Source organism: Chiloscyllium plagiosum, unplaced genomic scaffold (assembly GCF_037043375.1).
Source record: "Chiloscyllium plagiosum isolate Xiang-an unplaced genomic scaffold, Cpla_swu_hap1 HiC_scaffold_49, whole genome shotgun sequence".
In the NCBI taxonomy this organism is placed as follows: Eukaryota; Metazoa; Chordata; class Chondrichthyes; order Orectolobiformes; family Hemiscylliidae; genus Chiloscyllium; species Chiloscyllium plagiosum.
The window spans coordinates 19,989,422-20,011,525 of record NW_028270187.1 but is presented as its reverse complement, the minus strand read 5'-3'; the positions used below and the strand labels follow the sequence as shown (position 1 = coordinate 20,011,525).

The following is a 22,104-nucleotide window of genomic DNA, read 5'->3' as shown; positions in this document are numbered from 1 at the left end:
TTTCTGCTGATCAACTGCAACGCTGCAGCTTGTTGAAATGCTGTTTCGGTGCCCACTGGCACTGTGAGTAAAAAGTGAATTTCAGTCACATTAAAACTATGCCGTCGAGTTTTCGACTCACACCAACTTGGGTAAAAGACGTAAATGCTCAGTTTCCCACCCTTCAATAAGGTCATGTCGCAGCTGTTACGTTGCTGTGAAAGTCGTCCCAACCTATTGTGGGTGGCACGGTGGCACAGTGGTTAGCACTGCTGCCTCACAGCGCCTGAGACCCGGGTTCAATTCCCGACTCAGGCGACTGACTGTGTGGAGTTTGCACGTTCTCCCCGTGTCTGCGTGGGTTTCCTCCGGGTGCTCCGGTTTCCTCCCACAGTCACAAAGATGTGCAGGGTCAGGTGAATTGGCTATGCTAAATTGCCCGTAGTGTTAGGTAAGGTGTAAATATAGGGGTATGGGTGGGTTTCGCTTCGGTGGGTCGGTGTGGACTTGTTGGGCCGAAGGGCCTGTTTCCACACTGTATTCTAATCTATTCCACCTCGCCCTACGGTACAAACATCGACGACATGTTTGTCTACATTTCGTCATCAATTTCACGTGTCTTTTTGTTTACGTTTTCAGGATGTCGATTACGCTGGACACCAACGAGCTATTGGAAACAGAATGATGAAACTTCGACCGGCTTAAACTTTCAGTGCTACATGCCACTGAGCCCTCCTCGTTTACATTTTCCTGCTCGTCAGTGATTTAAAGAAATCAAATGGATGCCATGTCATTCTGTAGCCTCTCCATAGATTCCTCCGTTTCAGTTCCATCATGACTTAGATCTCGGGGCGCACCGTAATTCTAGCGATGCTACGATAGCACCCCTGTTACTTCAGTGTGATGTGAGGCCATTTATTCGAAATAAAATGACCCTCTAAAGAGTAACCCACACAAACACTTTTCCCGATCATAATTCTTCACATTTACTGCTGACTAATGCACATATCCCAGATCACAATGTGCAATTTAGCATGGCCAGCTCACCTAACCTGCACATGTTTGGATTGTGGGAGGACACCACAGCGTAGTCACATAGATTGGAGGAGAACGTGCAAAGTGCCCACAATCACCCGAGGGGGGCATCAAACCGATGTCCCTGTCGCTGTGAGGCAGCATTGCTAACCACTGAGGTCCCCTGTAATCTTATGCAATAAGAAAAAGATACGAAAAAACAAGTTTCAAATGAACACTCTCCGATATTGTCAAAGCATGTCAATCTTACATTCAATACGAATAAAAATCCCGGCAATTCAGGAATCAACAACAATAACAATTTAATTTGATCAAAGATCGCAACAATATTTCGACGAATTGCAATTTTTAATAACAAATATAGGTAATTAGCTGACTAATGAATAATTGGAAGTGGCATATATTTACTTAACGCCGAAGAAAGCGACTTGTTTTTCCCCTTGTTACATAGCAGAATAACATGTGTGTGTGTGCGGGTGTGTGATCGAAATATTTGAATCAAGTTCTTTCTAACAAAATAACTGATGACTTGCGATCACTTAGCTTTGTCACCTTTCAGACCACAACATTTTCAAATATTTTCCAGGAATTTGCAACCAGAAGAACTAGTTCTTTTCTTTTCATCGGAACGCAAAGACCCAAAGACACTGAGAATTAGTGAGTCAATGCAAGCATTCAACTGAAGACAACATCCCCTCTTTCCAAAAATGTTCAAAAGTTAAAAAAATCAAAATTTATTGCCATTGTTGAATGAAAGAATAAAGAGATGCTAATTAATTTTCATTTGATTTTGTTGCATGAAACATCCATGAGTCGTATTATGATTACAAATACAATAGATGTGAATATTGAAGTCAAATAATAATTGAATTCAACTATATTTCAATAGGCAAAATAAAAATTGATATTTACATTGATTGAGAGATTGTGCATTGCAATATCTTTACAGTGGTTCATGTACTGTGCTGTAAATCCACATTTGCGCAACCTAGCAGATTGAATAATAATTATTTTTATTATGAATTAGCAACAATTGAATTATGAAAATCTGTCAATGCATTAAAGAATAATGACAAATCTCTTTTTGCAAGTGATTGAGCAATGTCTGGAAAGGAACTGGAATTAATTCAGTGAAAAGTAATTACATTTTCCTGAATGTTAAGTTTGAGATTACCGTGATCATTCAAATGAGGAAACATCAGATATTTGCAATGACGTTGTATGGGAAGTCATTGGTTCGTTTATGGGTAGGTGATTTGAATAATAAAGGCATTTTCATACTGTACTATTAGTGCTCAGAAATAATGGATTAAATCTAAATATGAATCTCTCTATACTTGTTCAAAATACCTTTTTATAAATAATTGTGCCATTATTGTAATGGCAATGACTTGATAATGAATGCTGTCTTTTGAAGAATTAAAATGACTCAATGTTTCAAAAGCACTTTACTGTGATGTTGATTGGATATTTATTAAGGTCAGTAAACTGAGGAATAAAACATACTCCCTTGCTTTATGGATTGAAGAAAAATGAGCCATTCAGTGATTATTGAGCAAAATTCTTCTTTTTTTAAGTAAAAAATGTACGTAATACAAGAATTGTGCATTTCCATCCACCTGATTCCTTGTAGAGATATGTTACATCAATTTATATAATTAATATTATGATCAATGTTTATAGATTTGTGTCAGAATTAGAAAGAGAATTAGTAAGTCATGAAAGTGAGCTTGAAACTGAACAACAATGTAGTCAATGACATGTGGCATATACGCGATTGTAATAATATTGTCATTTTTGTACAATGCTGGAATAGAAATGACAAAAAAATCAACATGGTCAAAGCAGTTCTTTTCTTACAATGAAATGAAAACAATAATCATTTTGTAGCACGCATGATTTGATATAGCAGTTTTTTAGTGAGACATATACAGTGATGACTAACCCTTTTGCAAAAAACGTAGGAATTTCACAAATTTAAAATGCAGTATTTGTTCAATTTGTAATAAAAATGGTTATAATTTGAATTGTCTCTTGTACACACACAACGAAAAAGGAGCTTAAAGATTGTTAGATTGACAAAAATTTGCTTCCCAACGTTGTTGTAGTACAGTCAATATCCGTGATAATGTAGAATTATTGGTTTAAACAATATAAATCAACATTAACGAGTGAACTGAAATATAGCACATCAATTGCATTAACTGCATAGAATAGTAAATAAATGCTTACTGTTGTCATTTGTACTAGGAATAATAAGATACTAACTCAGGTTATTCCACTGAATAGTAATCAGCTGATGATGAATATCTTTGTGTCGCTTTATCTGCACTGTTTTGTGTGAACATCGATTTCAATAAATTTAGATATTTACATGAATTAGGAACAGATTGATAACTGGCTATGAAAGACCTTACTTAAGGTTAGGCAATTTTAGTATTCACTAGGTTTGCTGAACAAAACACAGTTAAGTCATTATGCAATAAACGAGATTAGAGAGAAATATACAAATTCAATTTTCAAATGAATGAACTCGCAATATTTTCACAGCATTTCAATCTTACATTCAATATAAATAGATGAGTGGAAAACTTAAAACAAATTTCAGACAACTCATAAACAGATCAATAATTAAAAATTGATATATAGCAGGAAGCAGCATTTGTTTATTTAACTGTAGAAGAACTTGATTTTCTTCTCATATTTATACCTTTGAAGGATCAAGCACTACGTGCAGTCTGAACTCAGCTCTTCAGAACAAATGAAAAATAAGGAATATCTTTACTTTGCATATTTCGTCTTTGTGAGTGCAACGTTATCAAATGTTTTGCAAAGAATATTGATTGAGTGGAAATAGATACATTCTTTTATTAGCGGACTGAAGAAAATGTATAGCAGATACTGTGATTATTGGAATGAACAACAAATGAAAACATATCTAATGTCGAATTGAAAGGCAATTCATTCGATTCTTACATATTTTCTTATCAACATTCAGAGCTGCTCTGTCACAGCTCTGTGCAAGGTTTGAATTGAAATTTGTACCCTCGGGTCTGGTAATAGAGACACGACCAGAGTTGCACTAGATTCCTTCATAACATTCCCAACCAGGCTCGGCAGGGCTGAAAAATAATCATATATTTATTATGAGAATTGGATTGGAATTAAATGATTGGATACTGTTTGTAATTTACTGAAAATTTAGCAGTAATTCACAATAATGATGGGAGTTAACAAATGTCTTAATTAAACATAATTATTATAATCACTTGTGGTACGACAACTTGATAGAATTGTGTGATTACTGTGCATTATAAATAAAATGAATTTAATTATTCGAAATGTTCAGAAGTTTACCATTTTCTGAAATGTAAATTAAAATGATTTTGATCTACACGTAAATTGGAACAAAATGATGAGTTGATCAGTCAATGTGCCTATTCAGCTGAAGACAACTTTCATTCCTTCTGAAAGTGTACGATTTCTAAGAAGTCACCATTTCCTGTGGTTGTTTAATGAAATAAGAGAGATGCCAGCCCTTTTTGTGTATCGTTCAAAACATTCATGGGGATTGAAACGATTTTCCACATGAAAAATATTCAACTGTTATTGTGATTAAAAAACACAATAAATGTTAACAATTGGAGTGATTTCCAATCAAACCAATTCAAAAGTGTTTCCAAGTTTAAAATGAAAATCAATATTTAGAATGATTTAGAGATTATACATTACAATATCCTTGCATTAGTTATTATAACAAACATAGTTTCACATGTACACCCCTTACCGAGATGAACAATTATTAGGTATTGGCAACAAATCGATTTGAAAACTTTTATTAATGAATTTAAGAATAATGAGGTATCTCCTGTTCCTATTCCACTGAGTAATGTTCACAAATGAAGAGAGATATTGCAGTGCAAAGTAACTGGTGTTCTCTGAATTTCAATGGCTGAGAAGACTGTGATTTTTCAAATGAGCAAAAGTCAGATATTTACAAATGATGCTGCAATGGCAATTATTGGACTTTTGTGGGTGTATTGGTCTTATCAAACAGGTTTTAATATTTTGCACACACACTAAAAATATGGGAGATATTAAAGGCGCATTATACTTGTTGTAAAGCCTAAGTTAAAGTATTGCGTAATTATTGTAATTGATAATTATTTCTAAAATCCTGATAGATAAATTGACATAATATTTTGAATGCACTTTGCTCTGATGTCGATTGTATATTCATTAACATTAATAAACTGAAAATTAAAATATAAAACGTGGCTTTAATAATTAAAAAAATCTCAGCAACAATTGAACATAGTTCAATTTCTTTGGTTGGTTCATGTCTATTTTATTAATGTAACTTTATCATAATAAATGTTTCGACAAATGTGAGAACTAGGAAGAAAATAATTAGGCTGGGAAAGTAAGTATTATTGTGAACGAAACATCGAGTTAATGACATTTCGTATAGGAAGTAATTTTGTAGCAAATGACTAATAATTGTGTGATTATTGTTCATTGACAACTAATATTGGAAGAAAATAAAACTATCTCAAAATGAAAATAAAATAAATATCATTTTGGAGGTCACATGATTATAAAATGGAAATTGTCAAATAATGTGACATTTCAGCTGAAGAATTGTTCTTCCCTCCGCCATCCCCACGTGTAGTATATTCAATAATTTAAAATTTAGTATAAGTTGAAGTAAATAACAAACGGATGTACCTACATTGTTTTCTTGCACACGAAAAAAAGTAATAAAAAACATGAAAATGATATCGCTCTGCAAGTAATAATTTCACAGATAATAAGTGCTTGTATTGAATTTAAATGTCACAATAGCTGTAGGAGTGATTTCCCCTTACAGGGGATGAAGACTGAGGAGATAGGCAGAACTCAGGCAAGTGGAAGATGTTTACTCATGCTGCAATCAGTTAATGCAGGGATCATCCCCCGAGGCCAATCTTGGAAGGGATGTCAATGACACACTGTAACGTGTACAGTAAAAAGCAGTATTTTTACACACTTTAGTCTGTATTACAATGTCCACATGCAATGTGGTTACAGTCCTTCCCCACTTATACAGACACCCGATCCTGTAGAACACCTAACCTTGGATCAATATCGCTATGGATAGCCCGAGCTTCCTATTGCTTCATGATGTTTTACAGGTGCTATAATCTCCAGGCCGTGGGATCTCTCTGTGCATTTTATTTCGTCAGATTACAAAATTAATTGCTGCCATCCTTTGGGCCTTTCACTCTGCCTTATTTATGATTCTCAAGAATATGTAATTAGAAACTTTTTAAATGTTCTAAGCAACTTTAAAATAGTAACTATTTCTGACAATCAAACCTGTCTGATTCCCTGATAGCAGCTGTGGAAGTTAGCTGGGCTCTATCCTGCAGTTGATGTTTATTCATTCACTGGTACAATTATTCTTTCATTAATGAAAGTCAGGGTTGGTCATTTTTCTGTATGCTGGCATTCTCTTAAAACTATCTGGAATATCACTGTCTGGAATGGCATACTAATGGACTTAGAGTAGGATTGTACAAATGTTCTTTTTTAATTTAAGACTGAAACAGACTGTTAGTCTTATTTATCTCTCCTCCACATTTTGTGTTTTAATTCCAAGGCAAGCTGCTCGGGCCATCCCTCCAGCAGCAAATCAATAAGGATTTTAGCACTAAAATAAAAATCAGCATTCGCTACCATGAGGAAACAGTACCCTGCAATATGCTTACGTCACTGAGACTTAATTCCACACTTAAAGTCGACTCTACTTATTTAATCAATGATTAAATATTAGATATAAGTAACAATTAGTGTTAAAACTAGTCACTGTTAACTTAAAATGATTAGAAATGTCATATTACTATCCGTAACTTGTAGAATTGAACATTAATTATTGGAGTCTAAAACAATCAGACGTATCTTCATTTTGTAAGGCCGAATATTAATCCAATGAATTCTGTGAACATTTAAATGAGAAGATATCAGATATTTCCTGTCAGTGTTGGATGAGGAATCATTGCTTGGTTTGTGGTTGTGTTGACCTGGAATAAAATGACTTTGTTTCTTTGTAAAATTTGCACTAAGAAATAATGATTTAAATTGAAATGTGAATCTCACGATATTTGTTACAAAACCTAAATTGAATTACTATGTGATTGTTGGACTAACAATGAATTGGTAATCTATTTTAGAACACTGATTCATTAAGTGATTCAATATTTCGAAACGGGTTTGCTGTGATATTGATTACATAATAATTAGTATCAGTGACCTGAACATTAGAATGCTGGCATGATGTTTTAGAAAATAATGATATGGAGTCATTGTTGATCATTCAACATTCTCAGATACTCCTGCAATCTGTACTTGCTATCTTAGCTTTTCTTCTGTAGAAATACAATATATAATCCATGCAACTTTTCATGTCATCAATATTCAGACATTTGTGTCAGCATTATAAAGAAAATAAATCGACAACGAACATGGGTATCATAGCAAAAAACAGTCAACAGCATTTATAGAGGAAATTTTTAAACATTGTCTCTGAGTGAATATATGAAAAAGTTTAATGGGTATCTGTTACAATGTATTGAGCCGTATTTACATTTTTATCATGATGACTGGGGGGAACCTATCAGAAAACTCGCCTATATTTAGGAATTCCTTCATCTCAAAACATGTTACTATCAGCATCCTTAGTCGTAAATAATGAAGTCTATTTAATGGTGTGAGAAAGATGTGTGTAAATTATAAGAAGGCATCTCTTGCATATATTTGGGTTGGTGTGAAAGCGTGATGTTTGCTGTGGTTACTCATCTTGAGAACAATACAATACTGACAAAAGGTTTTGCACTAAACAGTAATTAGTTGGCCTTGAATACCATCGTGTGGCTTTATGTGCAGTGACTAATTTATTTCAAGAGCTTTGAGATATTTTCCATGATCTGTAAAATGATTAATAATTGTTTGACAAACATCCACATGTGGTCATGTGGATGTATAAAACCCTTCATTATTGACATTTCCAAGAGAGGTATATAATGCTCAGGCACTGGCTGGAAGTCAAGGTGTAAGAAAATCTGATTCATCCTGGAGCTGATTGATTCTAGGTGCTGTTTGATTGATTTTGTATTTAACCCGATTTCTCTGCCTGTAGGTGAATTTAGAACATCCAATTTCTGTCCAAGGGTCTCTTCACATCACAGGAGAGTTAAAATATCATTCACATATTGTGATAACAATGAATTTTTAATTAAAGTTTTTGTTTTAACAAACAAAACGATTTGATGTTTTCCAAGAATTTACACTGACATTGATCAAATATTTATGAAGAAAGATAAACTGAGAATTATAATCTAGTTGCAGGATTGTTGAATTGTTAAACCACAGACTTAAGAGTTTTAATTTTGGAATGGTTTGGAGGCGCCAGTGTTGGACTGGGCTTTACAAAGTTAAAAATCAAACACCAGTAGGTTATTAACCAACATGTTTATTTTGAAGAACGAGCTTTCAGAGCGCTGCTCGTTCATCAGATGGTTGAAGGAGCACCGCTTAGAAAACCAGTGCTTCCAAATAAACATGTTGGACTATACCCTGGTGTTGCGTGATTTTTAACATTGTTTTTTTGGAAGGAATGTTTTCTTTATTCAAATATTCAGGCTGTTCAAGAATTCTATCTCACCTTTCGCGATTTTCTTTTAGAGACCACTCATGTATAATTCATACAATTTTCACTGTAATCAGTATTTCAAATTTCCATCGGATCTAAGATGAAAATGAGGACCAATTAATGAGTATTTCCATGAATGGAAAGCACAATAAATTCACTTTACAGAGGCAAGATTCAAATTTGATCTGAATAAGCAAATAAACATTTTGAATGGAAATATCTGAAAATGTTTACATTTAATTTTGAACGAAGTCAAGTTACTTCTTTTTGAAATGCATGGCCTAAAATCCTGTTTGAAAACATGAACAAGTCAGGACTATCAACATGTCTTGCTGTCAGTGTCCTCGGCCAATTGTCAAAAAGAATAAATATCACTTTCAGCAACAAGTATCATGCATAATTACTGAACTGAAAAGTAAGAGGATAGCTCTTGTATTTATTGACAAGAATAATAACCAGATGGTTCCTGTGGTTATTGCACTCAGTAATAATAAGATCAAGACCAATGGCAGTTAGAATCATTCGCCACTCGTAACGAAGAATAAACACTGCTTTGAGCAATAATTATCATGGATAATTACTGAACAGAAATTTCAGAGGACACCCATTCTACTTTTTGGAGGGAATGATGACCAGATGCTTACTGTGGTGATTAATCTCAGGAACAATAAGACAATTACTCAGATTATTTCCTGAACAGTAATTAGACGGTCATGAAGACCATTGTGTGGCTTTATATATTGTGCTTTGTGTGAGCATTGATTTCAATAACATTGTGATAGTATACAAGTGTGCAGCTGAGGTGAGTTGGCCATGCTAAATTGCCCATGATGCATGGATGTTTCAGGTTAGGTGCATTAGATTTTGTTAGAGTGGTGCTGGAAAAACACAGCAGTTCAGGCAGCATCCGAGGAGCAGTGAAATCGATATTTCGGGCAAAAGCCCTTCATTAGGAATACAGCCTGTATTTCTGATGTAGGGCTTTTGCCCGAAACGTAGATTTTACTGCTCCTTGGATGCTGCCCGAATCTTTGTGCTTTTCCAGCACCATTCTAAGCTAAACTCTGGTTTCCAGAATCTGCAGTCATTGTTTTTACCTAGGTTAGGTGAATTAGTCAGGGGAAATTTCGAGTAATAGAGTAAGGGAGTGTCTGGGTGGGTTACTCTTTCGATGGTCAGTGTGGACTGTTGGGTCAAATGGTTTGTTTCAACACTGTAGGGATTCTATGATAATATGATTTTGGATTAAATTGATAAGTGAGTGCTAAAGATACTACAAAAAAGTCAACAACATCTTTTAAGTTTAGCAAAGTACATTGAAGCCATCATGGATGAAGTGAGATAAGTGAGAGATAGAGAGAGAGAGAGAGAGAGAGAGAGAGAGAGAGAGAGAGAAATAGAGAGAGAAATTAAATGTTCAAATGAAAACACGCCAATAGTTTCACAGCATATCAATCTTACATTCAATATGAATGGGTGAATGGAAAATAAAAATAAATTCCTGACAATTCATGAATAAGTAATAATTAGAAAATAAATTTGATCAAAGCACATACCAGTATTTAGATGAATTGCAATGTTTAGTTATAAATATAGGTGATCAGCTGACCAATGAATAACATGAAGTTGCATTTGGTTATTTTGCTGAAGAGAAATTTCGACTTTTAATATTTTCATCTTTATAATACCGGAGAATAAGGATTTATGTGCTTGAAACGTTTGAACAGGTTCCTTTAAACAGTAAAACAAATCATTATTACCATGTTGTAGACTCTTCCAACTTTAAGGTTGCAACATCGTCAACTATTTTTCCAAGGAATGTAGAACTAGCAAAATTAGATGGATCATTTTATTAGTGCACTGAAGAAAATAAATGGAAAATATGTTGATGATTGAAATGCAGAACGGATTGAAGAATATTTAATGATGTTTTGAAAAGCAGTTCAATCTATACTCAGATATTTTCTAATGAAATTTCCGAGCTGATCTGACACATCTCCGCTGAAAGTGGAAATTGAAATCATTCCTCCTGATCTTGTCGAAGAGACTGTGTCAGAGCTCCACAAGGACCCGTTATAATGTTACCATCCGGAAAGGGCAGGTGTATAGTCGCATGCTTAAGGGCGGCAACTCAAATGAAAATTAATGAGATGTTTCTTGTAATTATTTGAATGGGAATTAATTGCGTATTTCCTGTGTGTAATGAACTGACAAAAGGAATTAGTAATTTACAGTAATAATGTAACAAAGCAATAATGACTTTAATTAAATATGAATTTCATGATTATTCATGATAAGAAAAAACCTAATAATTTGATCAGTGTACACTGATGAACGAAACTCAATCAATTAAATAGTTCCATATGTCCAATGCTGTTTGTCACAGAATAAAAAGAAAATTAATATGCATTTGCAACATAAATGATTAGGAAAATAAATGAATTAGTCACTCAATACGGCTATTCATCTGAAGACAACTTCCCTTCTTTTCAGAAATGTTCAACTTCCCAAAGTTTAAAATGTACTGTGACTATTTCATGAAACAATAAAGATGTTAGTTACTTTTGTTGTACTTCAAACAGTCATAAAATGTAAATGATTTTGTTCCATGAAAGATGATTAACTTGTATTGTGTTTATAAATACAGTATATGTTACCATTGAAGTTAAACATAATTAAATCAATTCAACTGTTTCCATGGTTAAAATAAAAATTGATATTCACAATGCCCACTGCAAAATCTTTACATTATTTAATTTATGAGCCATAATTTCGTAGTCATACCCTGAACTATATTGAGCAATGATTAGATAATAGCAATAATTGAATTGTCAAAGTTATATAATTTAATTTCAGAATACTGAAAAATCTCAGTTGATTATTTCACTGAGCAATGTGGAGAAACGGCCAGGAATTATTCTAATGAAAAGTAATTACAGTTCTCTGAACGCTTCAGGCTGAGATTACCGCGATCATTCAAATGAGCAATCATCAAATACTTACAATGAGGCATCGAATGGGAAGTCATTGGTTCCATTATGGGATCGTTCACCTGAACAGTAAATTGATTTTTATGCTGTAGTGTTCGTACTAATAAACAATTGATGCAATTAAAATGCGAATAGCACTATATTTGTTAGAAAGACTAACACCAATAATTGTGCAATTATTGTCATGGCAGTGACTGGAAAATCACGTTGTAATGTAAAAAAAAATCAATATTCTAAAAGCACTTTGTTGTGATGATGATTGGATATCATTAAGATCGGTAAACTGAGATATATAATATGATAGCTAGCTTTATGATTCACAAAAATGAGTCATTCAGTCATTATTCAGCAGAATTGTTTTTGGTTCAAAAATGCAGGATTACAAGAATTACATGTTTCCATCCATTGGTTTGCTTAATGAGATGTAGCTTTAATTTACAACTTTCTTTGTTCATGACCAATGTTTGGACATTCATGTCAGACGTCAGAGGTAATAAGTAGATAGTGATAGTAGATATTGCGGTGAACATAAGATACAGGGATCTTCCATAATTTTGTGATTATTGCACATCGACAAATAACTCGGGAGTAAAAAATAATTAGAAACCAACATGCAAAGCAGTTTTTTTCTTATAGCAAATTGAAAGAAATCCTAATGAGTGGCACATGGTTTGAAAACACATCAGTCACAAAAACACCAGTCAGAAATAAAATCAAGGTCATTAAAAGCATCTGTTTAAGACAATAAGACCATTATGAAGAGTATTCTGCTCAACAATAATTAGAGGACGTTGAACATCTTCATGTCGTTCTTGCAAAGAAAAATCTTTCATTATTCACAAAGAGTTAATATCGTAAATATGTTGACATGTGTATCAGAACTAGGAAGAAAATGAGAAGCAATTCACATTATTGTTTTCATGAAAGAAAGTCAAAATAAATTAAATTTACAGTGCCATCTTTCAGTATTTTCTCTGAATAAGCAGATAAAGGTTTTTAATGTGCAAAATTTTAGTTTGCGGATGACACAAACGTCGGTGGAGTTGTTGACAGTGAGGAAGGATGTGTCAGGTTACAGCGGGATATAGATAAGTTGCAGAGCTGGGCAGAAATGTGGCAAATAGAGTTCAATGTAGGTAAGTGTGAGGTGATTCACTTTGGTAAGAGTAAAAAAAAGATGGGGTACTGGGCTAATGGTCAGATACTTGGTAGTGTGGATGAGCAGAGGGATCTTGGTTCCCATGTACACAGATCTCTGAAAGTTGCCATCCCAGGTAAAATGTGCGGTGAAGCAGGCATATGGTGCACTGGCTTTTATTGGTAAGAAATTGAGTTCCGGAGCCTTGAGGTCATGTTGCAGTTATATAAGACTCTGGTGCGGCCGCATCTGGAGTATTGTGTGCAGTTTTGGTCGCCATACCATAGGAAGGATGTGGAACTGGTGCAGAGGAGGTTTACCAGGATGTTGCCTGGTATGGTAGGAAGATCGTATGAGGAAAGGCTGAGGGACTTGGAGCTATTTTCATTGGAGAAACGTAGGTTTAGGGTTGACTTGATAGAGGTGTACAAGATGATTAGGGGTTCAGATAGGATTGACCATGAGAACCTTTTTCCACGTATGGAGTCAGCTATTACGAGGGGACATAGCTTTATACTAAGGGTGGTAGGTATAGGACAGATGTTAGAGGTAGATTCTTTACTCAGCGAGTCATGAGTTCATGGAATGCCCTGCCAGTAGCAGTGGTGGACTCTCCCTCTTTATGGGCATTTAAACGGACATTTGGTAGGCATATGGAGGATAGTAGGCTAGTGTAGGTTAGGTGGGCTTGGATCAGCGAAACATCGAGGGCCAAAGGGCCTGTACTGCGCTGTATTTTTCTAGGTTCTTTGACCTATGTTCTAAAATCAACATGTTTTCACCTACAGTTGTACTAAGCCGAAATTAAATTATTTTATTTTGCAATACTTCAACTGGAACCTTGATTGGCAAGCGACTACTTATGTAGCATCCTCGGTCATTTGTAATAAAGCATGGTTATTGGTTTTAGCCAAATATTTTGTGTGCAATCACTGATTCAAAATGTAAGAAATCAAATGCATTTATTGGATGGAACTGGTCACCAAATGTTTATTGTGGGTCTTGTTTTATGGAACGATAAGATACTTACTCCGGTTTTTCTCCTGAGCAGTAAGTAGATGACCAGGAAGACATTTGTGTAGCTGTAAGTGCCCTATTGTGTCAGCATTGATTTAATTGACATTGAGATATTTTGCTTATGCAGGAAGGGATTAATATTCGCGTTAAAATTCTTAATTAAAGTCATATTTACTTCTTAAAAAATATGAGAATGCCTTTGTGAAAGAATGATTTAGAGATGCCGGAGTTGGACTGGGGTGAGCAAAATTAAAAATCACATGACACTAGGTTATAGTCCAACTGGTTTATTGGGAAGCACTAACTTTCAAGGTGCTGCCTCTTCATCAGGCGATCTTCATCTCTTCATCTGCTCGACCAAGAGAATAAGGATTGGTGTACGTGATGTTTTGAAATGCACAATAATGATGCGTTAAATGTTTATTGAAACTCTTCTGCACAATTATATTCACAGAATAAACAATATTTGAACATTCCTGAGCTGACTGGAAGTAAAATCCTGTTCCCAATATATGGATAACACTTGGATGTATTTTGATTAAATAAAATGATTTTCATTACTTAGATACTATTTCTGACACCAGTGTCTAAATATTGATTAGATTAAATATCATATGAGTTATACATTAGTTTTCTCTCAAAGACCCGTGCAGCACAGGAATTGGCCATTTGGCCCATAACGTTGTGCTGAACGTTATGCAAAAGAAACTCATCAATTCTGCCTACCCTTGGTCCATATCCTTCCAAATTATCAAAATGAACATTAAAGAGCCTTAATGTATCTGCTTCCACCACCAACCCTGGAAGTTCATTCCAGACACCTACCACTCCCTGTGTACACAACAAATTGCCCCTTACATGCCCCTTGAATTTACCCCCTAATCTTAAACGCATGTCACATAGTTTTTGATAATTCAACTCTGGGAAAAACGTTACGACCATCAACCCCATCTATGTATCTCATGATTGTACAGACTTCCATCAAGTCTTTCCCCAGTCTCCGCCACTCCACAAAAAAACAATCTGAGTTTTTCTCGCCTCTCCAAATCCAAGCAGCATCCTGGTAAACGCCCTCTGTACCCTCTCCAAAGCCTCCATACCCCTCCTGGGACATGGTGAACAGAAGTGAATACAGTACTTTAAGTATGCCTTTACCAAAGTCTTGTAAAGTTACAACATGATATCCTGACTCTTGTAATCAGTTCCCTGACGAATAAAGGCAAGTATGCCATTTGCCTTCCTAACCACCTAATTACTTGCATGGTCACTTTCAGGGAGCCATAGTCTTGAATGCCAAGGTCCCTTTGAATAATAAAGCTGTTAGGGTCCTGCCATTAACTATCTACCTTTCCTTAACAGTTGAGCTTCCAAAGTGAAACACCTCACAGTTGTATGGATTAAACTTTACTTTTAATTACTATGCCCATATCTGCAATTTATCTTTATCCTGCTGATTTATTTGACAACCCTCTACATTTTCCAGAACTGCACTGAACATTATATCATCTGCAAATTTATTAACTCACCCAATTAGATTTTAATCTATGTCACTTCTATATAATTGTATCGCAAACAGAAGGTTTCCAGTACAGATCCCTGTGGAAAAAAGACAGAAAATTAGGGAAATGCAGAATTCTTGAAGAAATGAGGTTTTTTCAATGACAGAACAATTCTGTTGAATAATCTTCTAAAGTGTGATTTTAAAAAAAAAATTAACCCAATATTTTAATTCTGAGTTTACTGATCTTAATGAATATCCAGTACAAACTGCTTTGAAAATATTGAATCATTTTAAGTGTTGCGTTCTCACATTACATTTTATTTAATTGTCATTTCAATTATCACACTATCATGAGATTTACATTTTAGTTCAATCCATTATTTATTAGAGCCAGTATCATAATGAAATATTAACATTCTTTTCAGGTCAAAACCTGCAATCAACCAAAGTTCTCTCACCCAACAATCATTCTAACTCTCTCATTCTCTTTCATTTGAATTCTCGTATTAATGGAAGGATCATTAATCAGTCTTATCAATTAAGAGATGCTAACTATTTTTCACATCAATATTTCAGTTTTTCCAACATATTGCACAATTACATTGCATTAAGGGTTTTTTCATCATTCTTAAATTTGTTATCAGCTATTTTAAAACTAATTATTGCCAAAATCTAACCGGTAATCATTGTTGAAATCTAATATCTCCAGCTGTAGATGTGGAACTATGTCTCAGTACATCAACTAATACAAGCAATATTGCACTCTAAAATCTCTTAATCTTAGCAAAAATAATTTTAAGTGTGGAATCTTAGCTGGATTGAATTGGTTGTGAGAAAAAGTGCAGTCTGAAGAAAGGTCACTTGGCCCAACTATTAACACTGATTTCTCTCCACAGAGGCTGCCAGACCTGCTGAGTTATTTTCCAGCAATTACTGATGTTGTTTGTGATTTCCCGCATCCACAGTTTTGTTTACATTCTTGTATTGATTGTATTTCACTTCAAATCTAACATTTCTACATTTCTAATTATTACAATAAAAGCTAAGTATTTTCCATGTTAAGCATTATTTAAATTTCACGTATTCCTTATGTAAATAAACCAGAATTAACAAATGTTTGTTCTATGCTTTTACAATAGATCTTGAATTCTTAGAAATCACAATTTTTTGAAAATGAGGGAAGTTGTCTTTCACTGAGTAGTCACATTGAATGACTAATGCGTTATTTCCAATTCATGTGCATTACAAAACATGTTAAATTTAATTTATGCAGATGAATAATTGCTTCAAACAATTTGACTTACTTGATTATCATGAGATTTATGTTTATTTAACACCATTGTTGCTTCATTCCATCACTATTAGAAATTACTAATTCTTTTTATCAGTCCATTACACACTGGAACAGTCTAATACAATCTTAATCCAATTATAACAATAAATATCTGAGCAGTTTTCCCTGTGAATAAACACAGTAAGTATGTGATTATAGTCCTGACCTTCCTGCATGGGAATATTATGGAGGACTCTGGTAATGTGTGTACTAGTAGACCAGGAGCCATGGGTTCAATTCCCACCTTCAACAGAGATGTGTCAAAACACCTCAGTGTTGATTAGAAAATATCTAAGTGTCTATTGAATTGCTTTTCAACCAACATTGTCTCAACTTGTAACTGTTGTTCATTATAATGATCACAACATCTTGAATTTATTTGCTTAACATCACTGATTAAAGTACGAATGTTATTACGCTGCTTCTAAATACCTCTCAACTTTTAATAACTTTGCAGTCTTAAAGATTCTACGGTGTAAATAATATTTAAGGTGAGGGGTAAGATTTAAAAGGGGTCTGAGGGGCAACTTTTCCACACAGTGTGTTTCACATATTGGGATGAGCTATGAGAGGAAGGGCATTGGCTGGTACAATTGCAACGTCTAAAAGACTGTTGGACAGTTTATTGGATAGAAAACGTCCAGAGGGATATGGGACAAACACAGGGAAATGGGACTAGTTTAGTTTAGGAAACCTGGCCAGAATAGCAAATAAGGCTGATTGGCCTGTTTCTGTGCTGTATCGGTCTAGCATTCAACAATTCAAACTTCAATGTGATTGGTGTCCATAAAAAAGTGACATGAATTTTAAATAATTTTTTCGCATGAAATAGTTCGCTCTTATTGTGATTAGAAATACAATGAATGTGAGCATTGAAGTGAAATATAATTAAATCAATTCAACTGTGTTTCCATGGTTAAAATAAAAGAAATGATATTCACAATCATTGTGAGTTTGTACATTGCAATATCTTCACATTACTTCATGTACTGAGCCATTATTAGAGATTTATATCCTCTACTGAACTGAACAATAATTAGATATTAACAACACTTAGATTTTCGAAAATCTATCAGTACACTTAGAAAAAGGAGAAATTTAATTTTGCTGCATGACTGTGCAATGTGCAGACATGAACAGGAATTATTGCAGTGAAAAGTAGTTATAGTTCTCTGAATTCATAATGCTGAGGTTAATGTGATTATTCAAATGAGCAAAAGTCAGTTTGCAAAGAATGTTGGATGCAAAATGATTGGTTCCACTGTGGGTTAGTTGACCTGAAAACAATAGCATTGTTGCAATGGATTAAATTAAAATATGGATAAAAATAATATATGGATCTGACGATACATGTTAGAAAGACAAACAAATTATTCTGCAATTATTATAAGGATAATGAATTCCTAATAAATGTTGTATTCTGAACAAATAAATTGACTCAATATTTTAAAATCACTTTGCTCTGATGTTAATTATTCGTACATTAATATTGGTAAACTGAAGACTGAACTATAATACAATAGACAATAGACAATAGGTGCAGGAGTAGGTAATTCAGCCCTTCGAGCCTGCACCGCCATTCAATATGATCATGGCTGATCATTCTTAATCAGTATCCTGTTCCTGCCTTATCTCCATTACCCTTGATTCCACTATCTTTGAGAGCACTATCCAACTCTGTCTTAAATGAATCCAAAGACTGGGCCTCCACTGCCCTCTGGGACAGAGCATTCCACACAGCCACCACTCTCTGGGTGAAGAACTTTCTCCTCATCTCTGTCCTAAATGGTCTACCCCATATGTTTAAGCTATGTCCTCTGGTTCGGCACTCACCCATCAGCGGAAACTTGTTTCCTGCTGCCAGAGTGTCCAATCCATTCATAATCTTATACGTCTCAATCAGATCCCCACTCAGTCTTCTAAACTCAAGGGTGTACAAGCCCAGTCGTTTCAGTCTTTCAGTGTAAGGTAATCTCGCCATTCCAGGAATTAACCTCGTGAACCTACGCTGCACTCCCACAATAGCCAGAATGTCTTTCCTCAGATTTGGAGACCAGAACTGCACGCAGTCCTCCAGCTGTGGTCTCACCAGGGCCCTATACAGCTGCAGCAGCACCTCTTCGCTTCTATACTCAATTCCTCTTGTTATGAAGGCCAGCATGTTACTAGCCTTCTTCACTACCTGCTGTACTTGCATGCTTGCCTTCATTGACTAGTGTACAAGAACACCCAGATCTTTCTGTACTGCCCCTTTACCTAAATTGATTCCATTGAGGTAGTAATCTGCCTTCCTGTTCTTGCCACCAAAGTGGATAACCATATATTTATCCACATTAAACTGCATCTGCCATGCATCTGCCCACTCACCAAACTTGTCCAGGTCACCCTACAATTTCCTAACATCCTCATCACATTTCACCCTGCCACCTAGCTTTGTATCATCAGCAAATTTGCTAATGTCAATGCTGATACCAACTTCTATATCATGAACAATACCTAGATTTATGGGATGAGGACAATAAATGAGCCATTCAATAGTTATTGAAAAGAATTTATTTTTTGTCAAAATGCAGACAATGCAGAAGTAATGTTTTCATTCAATTAGTTTACTTGCAGAAACATGTGTTTTTAATTTACGTAATTTTATTCTGATCGATGTTCAAATATTTGTGTCAGAATTAAGAAGAAAATAAAAAGATAGTGAAAGTGAATATGAGAGTGACCACAAGATACAGTCCATGACATTTTATAGAAAAAGGAATTTGCATAATCTCAAGACTATTTAATGTTAATAAATAATTGACTCCTCAGGTACTGAAGCAGTCCAAGTCCAACTACAAAAATATCTGGACAATATCCAGGCTTGGGCTTACAGGAGGCAAGTAACATACATGCCACACAAATGCAGGCTATCATGTATAACACATAACCTAACCACCATCCCTTGACATTCGATGATGTTACCATGACTGAACACCCACTATCAACATTATCCTGTGGATAATCATTGATCAGGAACTGAATTGGTCTCACCACATAAACACTGTGGCTACAAGAGTAATGCAACTCCTGGCTCCTGAAATCCTGTCCAAACGCTAACAGGCACAAGTCAGGAGTGTGATGTAATACTCCCCACTTGGCTGGATGAGTGCAGCCCTAACAACACTCAAGAAACTTGATACCATCTGGAATAAAGCAGCCTGCTTGATTGGCACTGCTGCTACTGAGCATCAGTAGTAGTGAGGGTGGATGCCTGTGGATATCGGAGCTGCAATCTCTGCCTCTTTTTATTATCAAAGATAATCGACTCTTACATTGCTCAACTTTCTCATCAACAGTATCCCAGACTAACTAACAGAAGCCGAAAGGCTCATCCCACCTCACTATTGATTATATCTCCCTCGGCAAATCCGCCACTAAAGAGTATCCTACAGTAGTGAACCACACCACTGTATTTAATGGATTAAAATTGCAACAGGATACAGACTCAGCCCTTGATATTGTGAATGGGATCCTGTGGACCTGGAACGGCAGAATAAGCTAGTGTTTACTGTCTGAGGAAAGCAGTAGACCTGGATCCAGTTACCTCTGGGATCCCATAATATTCCAGTATATCCCTCCGATACATGGCTGATGGAGTTCGTCAATTTAATCTTACCAACACCTCAATATGTCAGTTGGAGAGAAAATACACATATTACACATTTCGTTGGGTCAGGTCAGGCAGGCCGGGCTTAAAATTAACCCAGAGAGCGTGGGAAGTTAGGGAGAGATGTACCTGGGACATCACATCAGGGAAATCAAATCAGCAAAGGAGGGGGACAATCCCAGTGGAACGAAAGACCATGATTTCAAAACTATCCACCTGCAAACCGTGAACGGGATAAGGCAAACTTTAGGATTGTTTAATTATTGGAGGACTTTTGTGGAGAATTACCCAGAAATGGCAGAACTATCACGAGCCCTGACAGAAGCAGGGACATTAGCCAGGGGTCAGGGAGTCAGCATAGACACAGACAGACAGCATGTCTTTGGTATAGCTCATGACCAAGTGATGGCATGGGCTCAGTGAGGGTACATCACCTTGTCTGGGGGCCACATAGAGCATGAAGAACAGGTCAGAGAGTTTGTGGAAGCAGCTAACCTTACCAGTGAAGCAGCAGTAATGAAGATTATAGCTCACAGGAAAGTAGAAACCTCACACCATCAGGGCAGTGAGTATATGGGTAAGGCAGGTGAATAGACAATAGGCGCAGGAGTAGGCCCTTCTGCCCTTCGAGCCAGCACCACCAATCATTATGATCATGGCTGATCATCCTCAATCAGTATCCTGTTCCTGCCTCATCACCTTGATCCCACTATCCTTAATAGCTCTATCCATCTCTTTCTTGAATGTATCCAGAGACCTGGCCCCCACAGCCTTCTTGGGCAGTGCATTCCATACACCCACCACTCTCTGGGAGAAGGAGTTTCTCCTCAACTCTGTTCTAAGTGGCCTAAACGTTATTTTTAAACTGTTTCCTCTGGTTCAGGACTCACCCATCAGCGGAATCATGCTTCCTGTCTCCAGAGTGTCCAATCCTTTAATAATCTTATAAGTGAAATACTGACTGAAACAGTGCAGACATTTGAGGAGATGGCAATGGGTGTAGCTACAGAAGTGAGAGAGGAGGTTAAAAGATATTCCCAGAAACAGTCCCACAACAGGAGAAACAGGAATTGGAAAAGGGTGGGGCAGTAATAGGACACGACAGAGTCTGGATGATCCAGCAGTGCCCCTACACTGTATAAGACAAACATTATTAAAAACATGTAATGGGCTGATCCACTCCAATCCTTGCCTGGAACAGGGAGAAATACAGCAAGGTTTTGTCGAAGGTGTGTAGTCTGTTCACAGTATGAGTCAGGGAAAGCAATCAGGATAAAATGGAGGCAGCAGCAGGGACCCAGGGGCCCATGGGAACAGTTACAGGTGGATTTTACACACACACCCATCCCAATCCCAGGGAAGGAAGCCCTACTGGGTTTTAATTAATAGGTTTACTCAGTGGATGGAAGCATTCCCCTGCAGATTCTGACCAAGAGACAAATGTTATAGGGAACATAGCTAAAGATCTATGTGCCCTGTTTGGTACTGAACAGAAATCCCACCCCCCATACCACCCACAGAGCTCTGGGACGGTAGAAAGAATGACGCAGGCACTGAAAGCTAGTCTGACTAAGGCTCTCTCAGAGACTTGACAGCGATGGGTTAGGGTAATCCCCACCAGCTTAATGAAACTGAGGACAACCCCAGCAAAGGGGACGGGGCTGTCCCCCTTTGAACTAGTGACTGTATGGACGATGCAGATGCCACAGGGTATGGTAGTGAGAGGGCCAGAGACATGTGGTAGTGGGAGGCTGGAGATGTGCAATGACAAG

At 36.1% G+C, this 22,104-nt stretch overlaps 1 long non-coding RNA gene across 2 annotated transcripts in view; it reads right to left on the bottom strand.

The window, feature by feature from the left end:
- Positions 1-2,306: 2,306 nt before the first annotated feature.
- The window catches only part of LOC148135645 (uncharacterized), a 78,614-nt gene continuing 58,816 nt past the window's right edge, over positions 2,307-22,104 (bottom strand). Inside the window, exons 10-15 of one of the 2 annotated variants that reach the window (XR_015755313.1) lie at positions 15,376-15,445; positions 14,155-14,198; positions 11,708-11,756; positions 10,465-10,530; positions 8,717-8,799; positions 2,307-4,136 (exon numbers count right to left, since the gene is read on the bottom strand). This is a non-coding gene — a long non-coding RNA (uncharacterized LOC148135645). The remainder of the gene's footprint in view (positions 4,137-8,716; positions 8,800-10,464; positions 10,531-11,707; positions 11,757-14,154; positions 14,199-15,375; positions 15,446-22,104) is intronic. The other variant, XR_015755316.1, reaches the window with a different exon arrangement.